Raw genomic sequence first — 21305 nt, forward strand, 5'->3', positions numbered from 1 at the left:
CAAGACTACAAGGCCCACAATGCAAAGCGCGGAGCTACTGCTCTCTTTCTTCCGGCAACCTCTCTTTGCATTTGTCACAGCTAATTATGTCCAGTGGTCATTAGGAGTGCAAATGAGTGAGATGCGTTTTCCTAGAGTGTTTTTTGTTTTGTTTTTAGTGGAGATTGGAGAGTGGAGATTATGGATCTTTCCATTTAATTCATCAAATGAATTAAAAACTACAACCTCTATTTGACAAAATTTGAATGCCATATAAAATTACATAGTTACTTTGTGCTATATATAGTCAATAGACGGTAGAATAGAGTAATGTATATTGTACGAAAGGAGAGCAAGTTGCACAAAGCTATGTGTGTATGTGTGTGTGAGAGAGTATTGTTTTGTGTGAGCTTTGTGCAACATAGACAGCCCCCCTTTGTGAAATACAGTCATACCTCGGGTTAAATATGCTTCAGGTTGAGCATTTTCAGGTTACCCTCTACGGCGACCCAGAAGTAACGGAATGCATTACTTCTGGGTTTCGCTGCTCGCGCATGTGCAGACACTCAAAATGACGTCATGCACATGCGCAGAAGCGGTGAATCGCGACCCGCACAGACGTGCAGTCGCGGGCTGCATTCCCCTCAGGATGTGAACAGGGCTGCATAACGGATCCCGTTCGCATCCAGAGGTACCACTATATAAACTAATGATTCCAATCACTTTGAAGGATATCTGTACCTTTTGTTCCGTAACTTTCATTCTCAAAGAGTTATTTTTAAAAAGAAAGCTGTAGGTTTGGGGGCTGCTGCTCACTGTGGGCTCTGTACATTCATACCCCCATTCTCACCCTCTCAACACGCCCTTTCCTTGTCCTTACTGAACCAAAGCGATGGGTGTTTTACTCCCTTCCCCCACTCTCTCTCTTCAGCCCCTGCCTCCTTTTTGGAAAGAAAAAAAGAGGGGCTCCTGCCTCCTTCACAATTTGTGGTTCTTGCCTCCACCAACTATCGGTTCACACAAAGCATTCCCTTTTAGTTGTTCCTTTTTATGATAAAATGCACCACGTATTAATGTAGTGCAGCAGATTATTCCACTCCAAGACAGAGGGAATTAAGGTAAAAGCCCATTACCCTAGTGGTCTAGAGGCCTGTAACTGTAGTTGTGAACAGAAAGAGATGGAACGATTAAAATTTTTGCATCAGGACTTCCAATAAGGCAACACTGTCACCTTTTATTCATCTCACAATATCATGTCACATTCTTTTAAAAAGCTAGCTGCACATACATATGTGGGAGAAATATTGATTCAATGACCCTACCTAATCCATAGTCTCTGAAACAATATGCAGAGTGAAACACAGAAACCCCTTGAAAGTCACCCTGTTCTGAATTCTGCATTGTAATTCTGCAGCCAAATAATGTATTCAATAAGGCATATACTGGAGTTAAGTGTGCATTAAAAATACATATATTAGTGAACATAACACACAATAGCCATGCTGCCTGGGGCTGATGGGAATTGTAGCCCAAAACATATAGAGGACACTAGGTCAGGACCATGGGACGTGGGTGGCGCTGTGGGTTAAACCACAGAGCCTAGGGCTTGCTGATCAGAAGGTCAGCAGTCGAATCCCCACGACGGGGTGAGCTCCTGCCAACCTAGCAGTTCAAAAGCACGCCAGTGCAAGTAGATAAATAGGTACCGTTCCAGCGGGAAGGTAAACGGTGTTTCCGTGTGCTGCTCTGGTTCGCCAGAAGTGGCTTAGTCATGCTGGCCACATGACCCGGAAGCTGTACGCCGGCTCCCTCGTCCAAAAAAGCTAGATGAGTGCCGCAACCCCAGAGTCGGCCACGACTGGACCTAATGGTCAGGGGTCCCTTTACCTTTACCTTTAGGTCAGGACCATAGGAAGCTACCTTGATGGTAAGAGCTGTTTGACAGTGGAACAGACTTCCTCAAGAGTTGGTGGATTCTTCTTCCTTGGAAGTTTTTAAGCAGAGGTTGGATGACCATCTGTCATGGATGCTTTAGCTGAGATTCCTGCATTGCAGGGGGTCCCTTTCAGCTCTACACTTCTATGATTCTGTTATTCTACAACAACAACAACCAGATCTATTGTGAGATTAAATATTCTGCTGCGTTTTCTGAGGAAACTGTTATGGCCCCTGTAATTCATTCTGGAGGTCCGTTCTTAACCTGTAACTGTTCTTAACCTGAGGTACCACTTTAGCTAATGGGGCCTCCCACTGCCGCCATCGTGCAATTTCTGTTCTCATCCTGAAGCAAAGTTCTTAACTTGAGGTACTATTTCTGGGTTAGCGGAGTCTGTAACCTGAAGCGCCTGTAACCTGAAGCGTCCGTAACCTGAGGTACCACTGTAATATAATCCTTGGTTTCAGGAGAACACTTTAAAAACCCAGGTCAGCTTAGGGCTATATGTTTGGAGGATTCAGAATCCTTTGATGTGTGATTTAATTAGAGAAATTAAATGTGATTGCTTTGAGGGGGTTGAGGGACATTAGCTGCAGTGGGCCAGTGAGTCTCCTCTGGTTGCTAAGACACTGAGGGAACGCGAGCTGGCAGGTTGAGGAGATGAGGAGGGAGAGGAAATTAAGATTCCACAGAGAATGCACAAAACATGAGCAATGGCAAGGGGCTTATCCAGCTTCAACAACAACATCAACAAAACTCATTTTTTCTTTGTTATTTTTATTTTAGCCCAAGGTAACATTTTCAAGCTGGATTTATTTCTTCATGGGTTTATTCAGTTCCCCATCACATCAATGAATGCAATATGAGTCAGACTGCAATCCATAGCCCACTTAAACCATCAACATCCCTGACCACTGGTCCTGCTAGCTAGGGATAATGGGTATTGTAGTCCAAAAGCAGCTGGAGACCCAAGTTTGGGAAATATCAATATAGAAAATACTGAATTAGATGGCAAGTTAAAAATGGTTTACTTACAAACCCTTCAAAGGTCAGATTCACGTGCTTTTCCATACAGCAATTAGAAAACACAGGCAGGAAAATTTATGTTCCAGTGTGGTGAGTGCTTCTAAATTATTTGTTTAGAATCACAAAGATGGCTTCTTTAAGACACACATTCTAAACTTGGAGCAACTATCTCAGAACTCCTTACTGGTAGGATTGACATGGTGGGATGGAAGAGAACAAAGGCTTGCTAACCCTCCCTCCCAAGGTAAGGTGGAGTGAGCTAGCTAAGCCTGGCAGGACAGCTTACTGTATAGTCTTAACCCAATGATTCTCAAACTTCTTTCTCTGGGCCACATGTTCAGAATAAAATTTTCCTTGCGCCACACCGAATGTTTTTATTGATTAGAAATACAACAGAAAACAAAAAGAATAAACTCCTGGCAGTGCTTGATTTTGAAAAGATCTCTATCCATCTTCCTGGGGGGGGGGGGGTTCAGCCAGAACTCACCGGGACTCAGTTCCGGCACCTGTCAGGTGGGTGCCATTGCCATTCTAAGAGAATGAGAGGTGTTCATGGTGAGTTCCAGCACCAGTTTTTCTAAAAAAAAAAAAGCAGCACTGCATTCTGCAATATAAATAAATAAATAAATAAATAAATAAATAAATAAATAAATACTACTTTGATACCATACTATACTACACTGAAATGTTTAAATGTCCTTGAATCTTTCTGCTAAATTTGCCATCCACTCCTGCCACACTACTGTGGTACAGCACACCCTTTCAGAACCACTGCCTTAAGCCTTTCATGCATTAATTAGACTTAAACATTTTGGTTATATGAGGCTGATTATCCCATAAGGGGGTGGGTGGAAGTTGTAATCCAGTAAGGTCTGGAGGGCCACTGGTTTGCTATCCACATTGTAGATAACTTCAATGAGTTGTGATAGCTAGATACATTTTTTAAAAAAAATCAGCATTGCTGGTGGCTATTGACCTAGGCACATCCCACATGTTTGTAGAAGCCTTTTAAAGCAGCAGTGTGGCTCCTGAAGATGAGATTTGCAAGTGGCTAAGAGGGAACACAGAAAGAAACTCCCAATGGATGCTATTTGCTTTGGGTGGGTGGTGTGGGAACTGATGATGCTTTGCAGACTAACAGCATCAGGATGTTTGCCATCCTGCTCATGCTCAGTAGATATATTTGTGAATACAGCAAACCGTGTACATGCAGAATGATGGGCTTGTCAGTGATCTCTCTCTCTCTCTCTCTCTCTCAAATAACATTTAAGAAAACAATTAATAAATATGAAGTCATTGAGACATACTTTCCATAAAGGTTAAAGGAGAATCATGAAATAGCTGACTCACTTTAATTTTAAAGGGCAAATCAATACGGGATAAGAGAGAAATAAAATGAGTCACTATAAAATTCATTTAATAAACTGGGGGGAGGGCGGCTAGCAGAGTTTGGATCATATCAATAAGTCCAGCTGGCTTTCTGGCAGTGACGCCTTGTGCCTCAATTTTCTTATTTCTTTATTTGTACATCTGTTTCATCTGATTTCAGTAGAACCCTTGCTTCATTCTGTAAACTGCTTTGGGATCTATGATTGAGCAGTAAGACAACACAAAAATGAAACTACCTATGTATATATATGGGGTGTACAGGGGACGTGTAGCACCTCTGTTGGGGGACAGGTCATGCTCCTTGGGGGGTAGTTTGCACACCTTTGGTCTCCACCCTGCTCTCAGCTCTCATCTGTGGCTCCTAGAAGCTGTCACCATGCGACCGTGGTCACACCCTGGGAATGGCTTTGGCTGACCAGCTAAGACAGGTAAGAGTAGCAGATGACTCTCAAGCCCTTGGCGGCTTGAGTGAATGAAACCAATAATGGGTCCAACAGTTTCTGATTGTGCTATAGAGGGAAATGAGGGGCAGATGAGGCTCATCAACCTGGGAAGTTAGCCCATCTAGGAGAAAGTTAGCCCATCTGTTGAGAAAGGCTTCAGAAGTAAATCCTGAGGAAAAATCTGTACTTGCTGTCTTGCAGGAGAATAAAAGGCTAAGCAGTAAACTCTACACAAATCCAGAGTGGAGTTGGATGGGTGACTTATACACCTCTGTCTGGCAACTCTTGCAGCCAAGCTGTATTGTTCTGCTTTCCTTTGGGCCAACCACAGCAGTGAAATCAAGAGGGGAGTCTTGTTATCTGGGCAGCCCAGGACCTCCATGCACACTACCCAGGCTCACCCCCCATGAAAGAGGTCACTTCAGTGCTGCTAATGCAGCAAACACAATGTGGGAGCCAGAAGTTATGAGTTACTGTTCTGTACAGACAAAGAAGGTGCTGTGATTCTCCAGTGGCTTGACTTCACACCCAGGAGGACACTCCATTATCTCTCAGGACGTGTGGAGGCCAGCAACAACTGTGTCTGACAGTGAGGGCAGAACATAGCCATAGTTGCTAGCATCTACTGATAGCAGAGATACCTTGTTTGTTTATATTTCATAAAATTGTAAAAAAACAAACAAAACCCCAACCCTCAAAGTGGTTTACAAAGAGAATGAAACAATGAAATTCTTAGTAACCGTCACAAAGAACTATTTAAACATTAAAGAAATCAGCACCAAACTACAAACAGATTAAAACACACACCAGCATTTGACACATCTGGGTGGGCTTGCCTGAACGTTTTTAGCAGAACAGAGCAAAGTGAAAAAATGCATGTTTGATGTCAATAGGTAAGGAATTCCAAAGTGTAGCTGCCATATCTCCCCAGACTCTGTGATCATCACCTGAGGCCTTTCTTTGTGTGCCTCATCCACAAGAGGTCTAGAGAGTGGCAACATGAGAGAATGGACTTTTATGCAGTGACTTCCCATTTGTGAGATGCTCTCCCCAGGGAGGTTCATTTGTTGCCTTCAACCCATATATTTAGATGCCAGGCAAAAATATTCCTCTTCTCCCAGGCCTTCAGCTATTTAAACAATCCATGAACTTTTAAACTGGGGTGGGGGTACTGTTTTTGCCTGTTATATATTTTTGTATTTTTATATTGTAAACCACCCTGTGATCCTGGGATGAAGGGTGGTATAGAAATTTAATAAATAATAACAACAATAGATCAAGTTACTAGAAATGTGGAACAGGTATCCTGCAGCACCTCTATCAATGCCAATTCTGTTGACTGAAGTGGCTGAGTGGGTGCATTATGCCGGGAAGGTGGCCTCATAGGCAAACCTGTCCTAAGTTGTTAACGGCTTCTTATAGACGGACACCTTGAACTTAGCCCGGTTGCGAACCGGCGGCCAGCGCAGACCTCCGAGCACAAGCTAACAGGGTCAGCAATTGTGCTGCAGCATCCTGCACCAACAGCAGCTCGCTCCTCCCTACTCCTTCTCCGCCGTCCCAGCCACCCATTGAGCGCACTGCAGCAGCCCAGTCCTGAAGCAAGCAGCCCCCTTGCTAACCTCCTAGGCAGCGCACGCCGGAATCGCGCACGGGCCAGCGGCAGCTTAGCGGGTGCCCGCGCCTGCGCAGACGGCGCGATAGCATCTTCTCGGCCAAGCCGAATCCGCCGCCGCCTCTTTCTCAGGAGCGGGAGGGGCCCGGGCGCGGTTGCTAAGAGACGGCGCCCGAGCGGCCTTTCTGAGGAGCAGCCTCAGCAGTAGCCGCGAAGAAGCGGCGGCGGCGGCGGAGGCCAGGCCAGGCTGGGCCGGCTCCTCCACCTCCTGCTCCGTCCGGGGGCCGCTTCCCCGCCTCCTCGTCCGGGAAGGACGCCCTCGCCCCATCCCTCATGCTGTGGGCGCCGCGGGGCGGGAGCGGCCGCGGCGGGGCCCCCCAAGCAGAGACGCCGCCGCTGCGCCCAGGAAGAGACCGGTGAGGAGGGCGGAGGCTCTGTGCGGCAAAGCGGCCTCCGGGACAGGTGGGTACCCGGCGCCTGCCAGCCTCACCTTCGGGAGGAGTGGGGTGGAGAAAGGTCGTCGCCTCTCCTCCTTCCCCTTCGTCCGCGGTAGACCCGGGAGGGGGGGCGTCGAGGCTTTCTCGTGGCTTGGGAGAGCTTCCCGTTGCAGGGGCAGTGTACCTGCCTGCCTGCCTGCCCACATGCAGCACTTGGGGTTTCAAAAGAGCATTTCCCTTTTGAGGGGCTAGGGAGCTTGTCCGCGCTTATTTAGGGTTTTGTGTGCTTGTGCGTGTTGAGATCGTAATCGTTGCTCATTTATTTCTGTTCTGTTAGTCCGCAACTTGGCAAAAAAGCACACCAAACCAAGCAAACCCCCAAAAGGAAGAAACAGAAGGGTAGGCGCCTGGGGGGAAAAACTTTGGTAAGCCCCCACACCATTGAATCCAATGTGTTTTGACTATACAGTACATGATTTTAGCGTTAAGCACGATCCCTGGAATTTAAACGCCCCCCCTCAAGTTGCAGGCTTACTGTTTTTTTAATATATTTATGATGGTAAGGTCTCTTACCTTCTGCCATACACCCCCAACGCTCTTTAAATTTTGTTGTTCAGTATTTATTTATTTTAAAAAATTGTGCACCACTCATTTTTTTAAACCCCCCCCCCTCAAAGTGGTTTACAAAAACATGAAATTGTAAAATCAAGAAAGATTCAGAGCCCCACTTTAAAATATGCAAACGTTAAAATACCAAATTACCTCAACTTTCTAAGCATCAGGGAGGCTTGTCTAAACAAGAATATTTTTAACAGGCGCCGAAAATAGTACAGTGAAGGCGGCTGCTTGATTTCAACAGGCAGGGAGTTCCAAAGTGTAGGTGCCACCACACTAAACAATCAGGTTCTTACAAATGCAGAGTAGGTATTATGTGGCACCTGTAATAGTGCCAATTTTTTATATATTGATTTTATTTAATTAGCATATATTTTATTGCTAACCATGTGAATTTTTACATGGAAATGTTGGGTTATATGTTTAAGTAAATTCTTAGGTGCAAAATAGAGGTCTGTCCTCAGCTTGCAATCTGGAAATATCTATGGAAAGCTGGTTAGGGTGTAAAAGATTAAAGCAAATAACTCAGCAGGACCCTCTAGGGTTAGATATAGTATGCTGCTGGGTGCTGCTGGGAATTTGAAGTAACTTAAAAACAATAATTAGCAATTGTAAGGTTATTATTTGTTGTATTTTATTTAAGGTGCTTTCACACCATTCTTCAGCCATAACCCCTGCTGCCATTTCTGCTTCCAAATGTCAGTCATAACAGTTCATGCTTTCATTCTGAACAGACACAGCACAAAAGGAAGCAGGATTGGGAGGGAAGAGGAAAAGGAAAAATCAGGCGCTGTTTCTTGTTTACAGAGTTATTGACATGACTAACTGGCATGGGGAGATTTTAGGGAGGTGGGTGAATGCCATGTGTTTCTGGGGCAGATTACTGGGTGGAAATTGCAGGGAAGCATATTTTTGCAGAACATTAGGAGAAACAAACTATGGTAAGAGTTGTTCAGCAATGTAATATATTATCTCGGGACTCTTTTTTTGCTGACGCTAGATGCCAATCTATCAGGGATGCTGTGGTTGCATTCTGCATTGAGTAGAAGGTTGAACTACATCCGTATTCTTGAACCTTGGGTCTCCAGTTGTTGCTGCTCTGCATCATTCCCATCCATTTTTTGCTAGTGTTCAGGAATGATGGAAGGTGCAGTTCAACAACTAAGGCTGTTGTAGACTAACATCTAAGGCTGAAGAAGACTGGATTAGATTACTTTAGAGGGTGCTGGTCATGGACTGTAACAATAAAGATTGGATTTGATTACTTCCAAGGTTCCTTCCAACTATGATAATTATGTGGGGATAAGTCTAAGTTCAGCTATTGGCTTTTGTAGCTATTTGGAATCTAGGTTCATAGGTAATATTTTTCTAAACACTGGAGCAGTGGAGGAGCAGTGGACTGATCTAATCATGCCTTCAGTAGTCCCAAAAGCATCTGTCTAGCCTCTGGAAAATGGGGTGTGGTTTAGATGGGCTTTTGGCTTGATCCTTCAGCTGATGCAATGGTGAACATGAATGATATCCACTTATTGCTGCATGCAAAATCTATAGAAAGAACAAGGAAGGTTATTTTATAGTTGTTTCTCTGCATGCTACAGAACATAGAATCATTAGAAATCTTAAAGGGGTACCAAATTATTCAAGAAGCTCAAAGTAGACCATGAAGAATTCCAAAAGGATTATCTCAAGAACGGATGAATGGACATCAAAATGGCATATAAAATACAACATAAGATTGTGCAAAGTGATTGACCTTGGGACACAACCCCCTGCCCTGAAATGTGTCCTTTCATTTATTCACTCTATCCCTAGAGAAGAGATCTTTGAGCTGTGGTTGGGCGCTTACTGTAAACAACAAATCTGTGTGGTCTGTTACTGAAAAAAGGTGAGTTCTTTATTAGGAATTGTTAGGGAAGAAACTGAAAACAAAATGGATAGTATCGCAATGCCTTTATAAAACTTACATTTAAAATACTTTGTACAGGTCACCACATCTCAAAGTGGACAGCAAAGAACTGAAATTATCAAATGATTCAGGTTTGAACAGGTTCATCAAAAAGAAAGACAAGCATTTGGAACTTAGTTTAGAAAGGAGACCATCATGGAGGTTTATAAAAAAATTCTCACTCTCCCATAATACTAAATCCCACCAGGGGAGGGTTATGGCCTGTATTCCTTGCTTGTGTGCTTCCTAGAAGCACTTGCCTGGCCACTGTAGAAAATGGGCTGTTGGATTTGATGCATCTTTAGTGTCAACTAACAGGACTCTTCTGAGGGAATATAAACACTGCTGTGTGCAGTTACTCAAAAATTTTGCAGAACAATATTTTTATAGGTTTCAGAACATGAGATACAACATTTAAAAAGAACCCCAGTGTTAATACTTTGTATTGTTCAAAGATTTAACCTGATTACTTACTTCAGTCACATTTTAAAATATGCTATTTTTTTTTACTCTTTAGCAAGCTCATTAGAGTGCATTTGTGTGTGGAGTGAAGTAGTTTTGTAGACTGTTTATTATAAGCATGAATTATATTTTTTCACATATCTACTTAGCCCACATTGACATCCAAATGACAATTTGTGGTCAATATGAACACTTCAGAGAACTAGTACTCAGTATAAACAGCGCCTGTTTTGTTTCTTCCCATTTTGCCTTTCTTCCCACAAGCCTTTGTTTACCTTTGTTGTTCTGTACCTTCTTAATCCCTTCTTGTGGCACACTGTTAACTGGAAGAATCAGCTTTGGAGTCTGTTGCCATTAGTTAGGTCAAATATAACCTGGTGATTTGGTAAATGAATTTTATCCATGTGCTTTTGCTGTATTTTCACAGTAACTTTCTGCAAAAGTTCTGAAATTGCAGAACTTGAACTGAAATTCTTTCTAGAACTTTATCCAGAGAGCTATTAACTTAGTCAGAATTGTTGTTTGGTTTGTAGTTGAATGGTACCTACAAAACTAGATCCAATGTAGCAGTACAATCTTGGGCTTTGTGTTTGGCATCCCACCTCTACATCATTCTACCCAGAACTTTAAAGAAATTTTGACAAGCACAGAACTGGCAGTGATGGCACAATGCTAAGTGCCTTAATATAGGAATGCAGAATTTGTGCCCTCCAAATGTTATTGGTTTCCAACTTACATTGGCTTGCATGTTTACCTTGAACTAAATTCTGCTAAATTCAATTAGACTTACTTCCAAATAAGTGTGCATAGGATTGCAGTTTTAGAAGAGGAAGGCTAAAAAGGATGCAAACCATATCTTTGCCTTCAGACAGAATCTTGCACATGTTAGACCACATGTTAATCCCTGACTGATATATTACCTTTTCCAGCAATTGTGGTGTGCCAGAAGAAGGGAAACAGGAAAACAATTGTGCTGTTTCACTTCTTTTTAATAATGCCAGAACAATTTAGTTGAATAATCCATATAGTGAACCAAACCTCCAGTGTAGGGAAATCCAAGACTACATTATGAATTTTCTTCTTTGGCCTTTTAATGAGGAGGCTTATTTTATTCCAAATGCTCTGAATCTGCAGTTGAAGCTACAGGCAGCCAATTTGAAAAGGTGTTGCACTGTAACTTGAGCAAAATTGAATGTTCCACTTAGCACTTCCAACACAAAGACTGTGTGTTTTGGCTGCCTTCTGTTGCCTAACTTTTGCCATGCCTCTCCGTCTCTTTTAAAGGTTTATCTTTTTCTTATTAAAAAGAAATAACGGACCCCTTTGATGTCTTCTAAGCAACCTGCTTCCTTTTCTGCTAGTAATGAAATTGTGCCTAGTACCTAAATGACATGTAGATAATATGCCTGACAATTCTGTAGGGCAATTGTATATTATTCTGTTCAGCCGTGTGTTTTATAGCAATATTATTGTGATCTTTGCACCCATAGTACTTCTGACTTGAAACATTGGCCTGTTATGGCTAATAGCCCTGAATGGGGATGGGCATCCAGTCAGACCTAGTGATGTAGATCTCCATCCTTGCATAAGCTCATCTCACCTATGTGTGTGGAAGCCTGGTTCCATGTGGAGGTCTACCTTAGTAGGTTTGGAAAACTGAATTTTTCAGAATAAATAATAATAATATTTTAGTATTTATACCCTGCTCATCTGGGTAGGTTGCACCAGCCACTCTGGGTAGCTTCCAACACATATAAAAGCATGATAAACATGGTGTGAATTTGCTAGTCACATTATGTTTTTAGGCTCCCGAAGCAATTGACTTAGTGGTGCTCTGGCATCAAAGGAATATATTTTACCAGCAAGTGATGGCGTGACAGCTTTTTCTAAATGCATCTGTGTGGGAGACTGCTCATATGGCAAGCCATTTTTGTGAAATGGCTTTCAGTAATTCTGATAACCTCAGCTATGTACTACGACCCTTATTTATTTGTATTGGGGTGGAATTGCACAATGAGTTCTTTCACAGAATCTTTCCATGTGGAACTGCCTCCATACAGTTGCATCCTCCTGAATGGCAGCCCTGCCGGTATTTGGATATTATGGAGCATTTTCTGTAACTCCGTTAACAGCAACTGACTCATTGTCATTCTTGCTGTAGTTCTATCAAGGTAGTGCTAAGGCACATATTTTTATTGTTCTACTGTGGAGGTGGCTGTGAGAGAATAAGAATCTGTAGCTGTTGCGAAAACTCATCCAAAGCCAAATGTACTTTAACAAACTACTTTAATCTGAGAGTCCTGCAGAAGAAGACGTGCCACTTAGACAAACTGAATGCCAATTGCTAAGAGCAGGCATAACCTGAGGTGCTTTCTTCTTCATTACAACTTGTATAGTTTGCTGTTGGGTGGAGGTGGTTGTCCATAAATGTTTTTCCTGCTTAACCTAAAAACTCTTAAGCAATTTATAAGAGCACACAGTCTTCTACACCACAAAGTAAAACATGGAATTGAAACATTCTATGATACCTGTTTTGTTTGAATAGCTTGTGGTTGAGAAAAGAAAATCTACCCCTTCCTCAAAAAAAAAAAGTCTGTGCAGAAATATCCTTGAAATGCCCTTGGGCGTGTTGAGAGTAGCCTGTTCTAGCTATGGTTGATTCAGATTAAATCTTATCAAAAGCAGTAAAATTTTAAAAATGTGTCATAATATCTACATAATTACAAAAGCAAATAATAAATAGGATGCTTTCTAACAAAAGATTGACACCACATCCTCTGGATAGAATACAAGAGATGATGCATTGAGCTCAGGGTCATACATTTGAAGTGATAGAATTTATATTTTTTTGAGCAAACTCAAAATGTTTCACCTTTCTCCTCATCTTAGGGGTGAAAATTTGCGGTAGCATTGTAAAAGATCAGTTTCTTTTTGAAAGAGAAGCAACTCAAGACTTACTGTGCCTTTGTAATACTTTGTATACAAATGCAAAAGATGAACAGATATTTTGTGAGGAATAGGATAAGCAGAAGCAAGTATTCTGCTTTGATTTGGATTCATATAATTCCAAAATTCAAAATCCAAACTTAACTCCCTGGCAAGAAGATTAAAACAAGTGCCACTTTTCAGCTCTCCCAGTTTGTAGTTCCTCATGACAAAACTAGCTCCCACCATGGCATGAGTTTGTGGCACATGGTCCAGATATTTGTGCATGTAGAGGTCTGCATTTCCACTTACTATGGCAGGTGTTTTATCACCCTCTGGCAAGAGTGACAATTTGGGGTAGTTCCTAGCCTCACACTCTAGTTTCAAGTTGAACGCCAGCAAGGATCATCTTCACAGTTGTGCTTATTTTCAGAGAGCAAAATATAAAGGCAGTGTCCACCTCAAACTCAGACCTGGAAATGAAAACTTGGCTTTCTGTTTGGCACTGGCTGGCTGATAGAATATACTATTGATATAGTATATTACAATATTCTAATTTAAGGTTTCTCCCCTTGTGTCTATGTAACATTTAGTGAGAGATGAAGTGGTTCAAAATATCATCTTCGACAAATATTTGAAAGCAAATCTAAATATGTGCTGTTACTGATATCTGCTGTTTGGTTTAGTTAGGTCTGTGTTTTTTAAACTTCCTTTCCTTTTTTTTAAATTAGGAATGTTTGTAGCCGCCATGTATGCCTGAAGTATAGAGACCCAAGATATGATTCTGGCACTTTAAGAAATATAAGAGACCAGCTTTAACTGTAAGTTAAATTATTTTGTTTGAAAATGTACAATGTCTTAATGTCACTTGATTCTTAACTACAAACTTTTTATTTGTTAGTGGACACTCCAGCTGGACACTCCAGCTGTCATGTCTACTTGAAACTTAAGTTTATAGCCATGCAGACACAATCCTTGCTGCTTGAAATGGTGAGCTGGCTCACCTAGTGTGAAGTAAATTTGCTCATGGCAAGCTTGATGGCTCCAGTGCATCTCATGATATCTGTCTAGCAATCATGACAGGATGTACTGTACTGGGAAAGTATTCTCTCTTTAATAAGGTACTAACGGCTATCTTGGGACAATCTCAACTATAGAGCCACAAGTAGGAATGCCGCTTGGGGCAAGATATTGACTGTACCATCTGTTCCTAGCATGTATGAACACTTTAATTGATATATTAAGAAATTCAACTTTTAAATTGATCTTCCTACTTGTCCCTCTCCAGTGGTCTAGATACTGAAGTTGTCCTCCCTTCTTTCCACTAGGAGGCAGGTTCTGCTTAAATTCCGCTCTCAGTACAGGCCTAGATTTCATTGTGAGGGCTCCAAGGGGAGAGTGTTTCTTTTCTTTTCTTTTCTTTTCTTTTCTTTTCTTTTCTTTTCTTTTCTTTTCTTTTCTTTTCTTTTCTTTTCTTGGGAAACCATTGTGCCCACCCTGGGCAAATGTAGTATTTTCTTAGCGATTCCACTTCTTGAAGAAAGCATGTTTTTATCTCTTTCTTCTCTATTAGCTTCCCTTAAATATACCCTGATCATAAATTATCTTTCCATTGATATATAATTTTATGGTATTACTAAAAAAAAAAAAATGGTGTTATGAGCCATCAAACCTCGGAAATACACTTTCTCTGGAAGGTTTCCACAATTTTGGCTACTAGTGTATAGTTCAGATAATTGTTTATTGAGTGGTGGTGGTCCTGAGGAGTATTCAATCATATGAGCCCCCGCAGCTGGAGCCAGAAGTGTTGCAGTAAAGACATAAGCTTACTGCATTATCTGAGGTTTATGAGAAGTAGGTTTTAGTTTGTTGTCCTTTCCCAGGCAACCAAGGGGACAGCTTGATGTAGAATAGTGACGTTAAGATGGGGGATTCAATCACATAATTAAAACCTCTTTGAATGCAGTGTAGGACTGCAGCCTTTGTAGTCTGTCAGCGTTCTTGTATCCTTTAAATACATTTTTTCCCTGATGGGCAAAAGTGAATTAAGAGAATACGTATGTTACCACCTGTCTGTGCTTAAGGAACAAAAGATTTGGATAGAGGGATTATGCTATTTGCATTATTAACGCTAGACAATTTAACAAATCAAACAAAACTGTGTACGGTATCTTTTTTTTAAAAAATGGTTGTTTCGTGTCCATTAAAGTTGGTATGCAAATATTAGGAATATCTCTCAGGTTTGTTTGTTTTTTAATTTAGAATTCACATTGAGACATGAACCATGGAATGTGTAGCAGCTGTTTGTTTAGTGCTAGTAGTTTCAAGCATGCAAATAAGTGTTAGGTAAAAATTTTGTGTGATGCCATCTTCAGTAGGAAATTATCAAATGCAAACTTGTGTGGTAGAGGTACAGTAATATTTTAGATCTAGGAGAGTAAATTAAACAAGGAGGGGGAGAACCATGTACATCACATTGAACTCATTGGAGGAAAAGGTGGGATATAAATACAATAAATAAATATTTGCTCCTGGCTAGCCTCCTTCTGTATGCAATATGAGTCATGAATCGCCCCTTTTCTCAAGCCATTGCCTCATCTTTTAGACATGCACCGTTTTCAGTTCTCTTGGAATCATGTTTCTTCCTGATGCAAAAATTGGAGATAGGTGTGTAAGATAATTAGATTGAAGAAATAGATCCCTCCCTTATTTTAAGAAGTGCATTTTTTTTTTTTTGAAAAATTCTTGAGGGTTATGGTGGTGGGAATAGGCATTTTGTGGCTCTAAATACAGTGGTACCTCGGGTTACATACGCTTCAGGTTACAGAGTCCACTAACCCAGAAATAGTACCTCGGGTTAAGAACTTTGCTTCAGGATGAGAACAGAAATCATGCAGCGGCAGCGTGGCAGCAGCGGGAGGCCCCTGAAGTGGTGCTTCAGGTTAAGAACAGTTTCAGATTAAGAACAGACCTGTAGAACGAATTAAGTTCTTAACCCTAGGTACCACTGTACTAGTTAATGAGTACAAAACAAGCAAAACACACACACACACACAAAATTCCAACCCCATAGAAATTCCTTTTCTATAGATTTCGTTAATGAATGCTGTCAATTTTTCCTGGGGTTAGTGATCTTTCTCCTAATAATATGATGATATGAATAATTTAGGCCAAATTCTGTAGTAGCAAAAGCCTAGTTTTTTTAATGAAGGAATAAGAATTATCTGGAATGAAATGTTTTTGAAGTTTGTGGTGCAGATAATTGATTAAAGTTCTGATCAACTTTATACTCTTTCTGTCTCAATGAGATTGCCAGTTCTCTGGCAGAATCCCACATCACTCCAATAACATTTGAGCGATGGAGTCCTGTGGGGCAGGCTGTTGCATAAGAGGTACCCATGTTCCATGTCTATAACCATTGCTGTCCCAGTATGGGTTGCTGGCACTACTTTTGGCAGTGCGTGACCATTCTCTTACAGCAGAGGTGGGAAACCTTTGATTCTTCATATGTTGTTAGACATCAACTCCCCTCAGTCCAGCCAGTATGGTCAATAGTTAGGGATGATGGGAGTTGTCATCCTGCAATATGTGGTTCCCCATCCATTTTTTGCATGAGTCTATCCTTCACACATTACTTCGGCAAGGTGGGATCCAAATATTGCTACTCAAGTAACATATGACTCTGGTCATAGTCTTCTGTTGTTGAATGAAATTCCAAACCTATAATTTAATACATAGTCTTGGCCTGTGAAGAACTTATATTCACATTACAGTATTTCTTTTTCCTTGTGATTGGTTGCTTTTGAAACAGAAACTGGTTTCTCATAATTTGTGACTGAAAAATTCCTAATGATTTCGCTGGACTCTGAGTGATTATGGGCTGCTTGAAAAAGTTTAAATTATCAGCATGTAAATCAAATGCCTTCTTCATAAAATGGTCTTTTAAATGTACTTTGTATCAGGATAAAACAGTGTTGTGAACAATGATTATCTGCCTTTATGCCTTAATTCTTCTAAGAACTGGAGCTCAAATTGTGCAATTGAAAAATTATTATTTTTCATCCTGTTAAAATCCTGTTGTGGTATATAATTACTGGGAAAGCATTTTTATTTTATTACACAGAAAGGTGTATTGATACTTGAGGTACAGTACTATGTGAACAGAATTCAAGTGCTTTGGGAACACTTGTTCTTTTTGAATTGCATTATCAGCCCCACCAGTCAGTCGTGACTCTGCTGAAAAACGGTGTTTAGGTAAGGATGCCCGGTTGCTAAGCAATGGACATTAGAGGCTTAAACGTTTAAAGCTGTAGTGCAAAGTTTCCCTATTTGAGTGAGATATTTTCACGTTACAAATTGGAAGGGTTTTTTCTTCCTTAAACTGCTATTTAAATATGTATTTTATATAAGGAAGGCTATAATAGCTCCAAAGTTATGAAATTTTGCATAATTGGAGATGATTTTATTTTTATTACTGTCTCTTACTATCTTTTAGTCTGTTACTTACAGATGGGGAAGAATTTACCCATTTCCAAGTAATAGTTTTGGTGGCATTTAAAGGCATTTTAAAAATTCTGCTTACTTCAGTATTAGCAAGCAATATATAGCAGCAACAATTAAATATGGAGGGGAAACTAAAGGATTGCTTGGTAGCTCATGAAAGAGATATGCTAGAGATAATGCAAAAGTTGATCACATTTATTTCACTTCACATTTTCAGTTGCAGAAGGTGTTAATTCGATGGGTCAGCAAGAGGGAGCAGAGAATCTCTACTTGTCTTGGTTAAAAGATAAAATAAAAATAGCAGGGGATTTTGTGCCTTGACAGGGCACATGTTCCTGACCTCTTTCTCAGGACCTGGATAATGTGGTATGGTGAGCAAGGCCATGTTTGCAAAAGAAAAGTAGACTTGGCTTGCCTGTGGCAGGGACTTCAGAGATGAATGAGAAATTGGGAAGTAGGGTTAGGGAAATAACTGGAAATCTCTATCCTTCCACTGACCTGTCATTCAAAGATGTTGATCTCTTAGCTAGCAACTAAATTTTGTGTCAAGAAAACACATTGCAAAAAAAACCTCAAAGCCCCAGGTCAGAATGGACTCCTGCTGAAAAAATATGTGGCTAGGAATATTCTCCATTGTTCAGTGAGGCCCAACTGGACCTACCTACAGTGTTCAAGACTTGTTCAGCCCCAGGACTTCCTATTGGGTGCCCTGTTGGTCTCTCAAGCTCTAGCCTTTCCCTCCTTTGGCCAGAATGATGTCATGCAGTTGAACACTTGTCTGATAGCACTGTTGTTTGTTTGTTTTTAAACCAAACTCAAATACTATGTAAAAAATCATGATGTGGGGAAAACCTTGAAGCTAGTCATCACTTCTCATGATTCTTGTCACCCCATTGCTGTACTGCCTCAGCTCTTCCTTGCCTCCTGGAGGGGGCAGCAAACCACAAGAGCAGGCGCTGAAGAAAGCAGCCCACCCAGAAACTTAGCAATATAGATGTCACAAGCATCTTTTTTAAAGCACTGGTACCGGGCTGGTACATGCTTGAAGGAGATGCCGGTCCAATCTGTCTCTGGGCTTCTTTCTGGGAGCCCCCTTTCCCCTTCTTTTCTCCTTTTGGACTCTCTTTGCCAGCAGGACCTGCCTGGGGGCGCCTCCTGATACTCAAGCTCTTCTGAGGTCTTTGAAAAGCAGGAAGGTCTTTCTGCTTCATCTCCCCAAAGCCTGTCCCCCATGTTGCTGCCCAACCCTGCCTTTTGAATAGCTGCTGCGCTCAGCCAGGGCGCACTTGGAAACCACTGCTTGTCCTGTGGAAAAATACACTGGGGTTATTTACCTCTGTGTTTAAAAAAATAAAAATAAACCTTGCCCTGTTGTTTAAGCCCCTTTCCTCCATTCTTGCCTTCTGTGTCCGTGTGGATGTCTGTGTCTCACCCCCTCGTAATGTTCCCTATTTTCTCCTCCCTATCCTCGAACTCTCCCCAATTCTCCCCTCGCCCCTTTGCTTTCTCACACATTTGTTCCCCCAACCCTATACTTCCTTATGTGTTCCTTCCTTTTTCTTCCCTCCCACCCCCACTGGCAAAAAAGGAGGGAGAAATGTTTTTGTTTTTATTTTCTGGTGTTTACATAGTTCCAACCTTATTTCAGACATTGTGATATCATGATGTTTAGCTTTTGATACATCACCATCTTGAATACCAGACATCACACAGCCCTACCATGAACTTCACATCTCAACATCTTGGCAGGTCTGTTTGGGAATAGAAAGTTGTTAAGATTGTTCTGGCCAGAAATATCAACTGACCACTTACACGGGGCTTCTTCCCTGTTCACTTTCCATCACCATCTGTTTTGGTTTTATTTCTTCACCCTTCTCTTCATTTGGGCTCCCCCCACAGACATGAAATTAGTTTGAAGACCACAGGTTCCCTACCTCGATGAAAAGGGAAGGGAGAAAGAAGCTTGCTGAGCATTAGGTATGCCATATAGATAAAAACAGTATGGGAAGAAGGAGCAAGCAAGAGGTAAACATAGCAATTACCATACTTTTCTGTGTATAAGACTATTTTTTTTACTCTAAAATAATGTTCAGAATCTGGGCTCGTCTTATACACTGATAGTATCTCCCCCCATTTTCTTAAATCAGGGTCCCCCAAAATAGGGGGTGTCTTGTACATGGGGACATCTTATAGAAATAAAAATATGGTTTATCTGTTCTATTCTGTAAGCAGATGTAGTACATTTGTAGCCTGCCATATGATGCTGCATTTCCAAAGCGAAAGTTTTACTTGCCTGTCAAACGATTCATTATAGCAAGCTCTAACTCTTAACACCTGCCAAAAAGTCTTCTGCTTCCTTAACCAACTTTCCCCACCCTGTTTGATAATCTAATTGCCCCCTGCTCTTCAGCCCACCTTTTCCTGTAAATCCTTTGGCTAGGAAGTCTCATCTGCAGCAGAAACACATGTAGGGTGCATTTGCTCACGCTTCATTTCTCTGTCTTTTCCCCATTTGAAATTTAGGCAGTAGATTCACTGGGGAAGAGCCCCATCCCTTTGGGAGCTTATATTGTTCTGTAATATGTCATGTGCATTAGAATTTCAGTATAGTTGAGTAGCATGGCTTGGAGAGCAAGGCTTCTAATATTTTAGGAACAATTGAGTTATGCATGCAGCATGGATGCTGCTAGCCATGATAGCAGTGCTGTGCCATTGCAGTTGAAGGCTTCAATGCTTCTGAATACCAGTTGCTGGAAACTACAGGAGGGGAGAGGGTTATTGTGCTTGAATCCAGCTTGCAGGATTCCCACAAGCATCTGGATGGCCACTGTGAGAACAGGATGCTGGACTGGATGGGCAACTGGCTTTGGCCTGATGCAAAAGGCTCTTCTTATGTTCTTACACTTGCTCTGTTAGTGCTTGGGGATATCATTATGCAAATAAGTATTAGGTAGGAATTTAGTGTGATGACCACCATTCATGAAAGTAGTAGGAAATCAGCACAGGCAAACTTACTAGTCGGAAATGTATTTTAAAGCTAGAATGATACCCAATTGGATACACTTCCTGCCCTCTCTCCACTGTCTCACACCAGCTACAGCTCATTTTCTCACATCATTGAGAAACACATTGCCCTTTAGTTTAGACAAACTCTTTCTGTTCTCTTGGAGAAATTATGCGTTTTTTCCTGATGGCAGAGGAGAGCCATGGAAAAATTGAACAGAAGCAGGTGCTTACGACTTGGAGAAAGAGAATCTCTTCCTCCCACCATTCTCTTTCAGGAAGTTCAAAAAAGTTTCAGGGAGTTCAAAAAATTTCTTGCAAAGCTCTTGAGGACTACTTAAAAACAAATAGCAATGGTAGGGGTAACCAACCTGATGCCCTCTAGATGTTTTAGACTCCAATTCCCATCACCTCCAATCAGAGTCGGTAATAAAGGAGTTGTAGTTCACAACCTCTGAAGAGCATTGTGTTAGCTACCCCAGGCTTTTTAGTGGCCCTGAAGAATGTAGTAGTAGTAGTGGTAATAATAATAATAATAATAATAATAATAATAATAATAATAATAATAGATTTTAAAATCCCATAGGAATCCCCTTTGGTATATGTTCCCTTGATGGTGTCAGTTTTAACCTGAGGTTTGAGGGATTCCCTACTACCACCAAATAATAGTATGATTATGATAGCTAATAATAATTTTGATCAAATTTTGTAAAGGCTAAAGCTTAGATGTGACAGAGACTTAACGGTCATCTAAAGTGGAATGCTTTTTTTGAAGTTTGTGGTGCAAATAGTTAACTAAATTTTCCAGATTTTTTTCAACTCTTGCATTTTAGAGAAAAACACATTTCTGTTCCATGTGGAACAAGCTGGTCACATGAGTGATACCCATGCCATATCCTTACAACCACTGTGCTAATACAGGTTGCTGACTGATGTGGATGATTTCCATGTGATTCCATCCTTTACATGATATTTGGAACTATGTGGGATCCAGGCACAGGGATCTGCCATGCCAGATACTATTGAA

General features: G+C 41.3%; 1 protein-coding gene across 1 annotated transcript in view; it reads left to right on the forward strand.

The window, feature by feature from the left end:
• The first annotated feature begins 6365 nt into the window (after positions 1 to 6365).
• ZC3H12B (zinc finger CCCH-type containing 12B) overlaps positions 6366 to 21305 on the forward strand; it is a 37047-nt gene continuing 22107 nt past the window's right edge. The window contains exons 1-2 of the mRNA XM_083722147.1: positions 6366 to 6850; positions 13504 to 13593. The gene's annotated coding sequence lies outside the window, so the exon portion shown is untranslated. The remainder of the gene's footprint in view (positions 6851 to 13503; positions 13594 to 21305) is intronic.

Source organism: Podarcis gaigeae, assembly GCF_964106915.1.
Source record: "Podarcis gaigeae genome assembly, chromosome: Z".
Taxonomy (NCBI): domain Eukaryota; kingdom Metazoa; phylum Chordata; class Lepidosauria; order Squamata; family Lacertidae; genus Podarcis; species Podarcis gaigeae.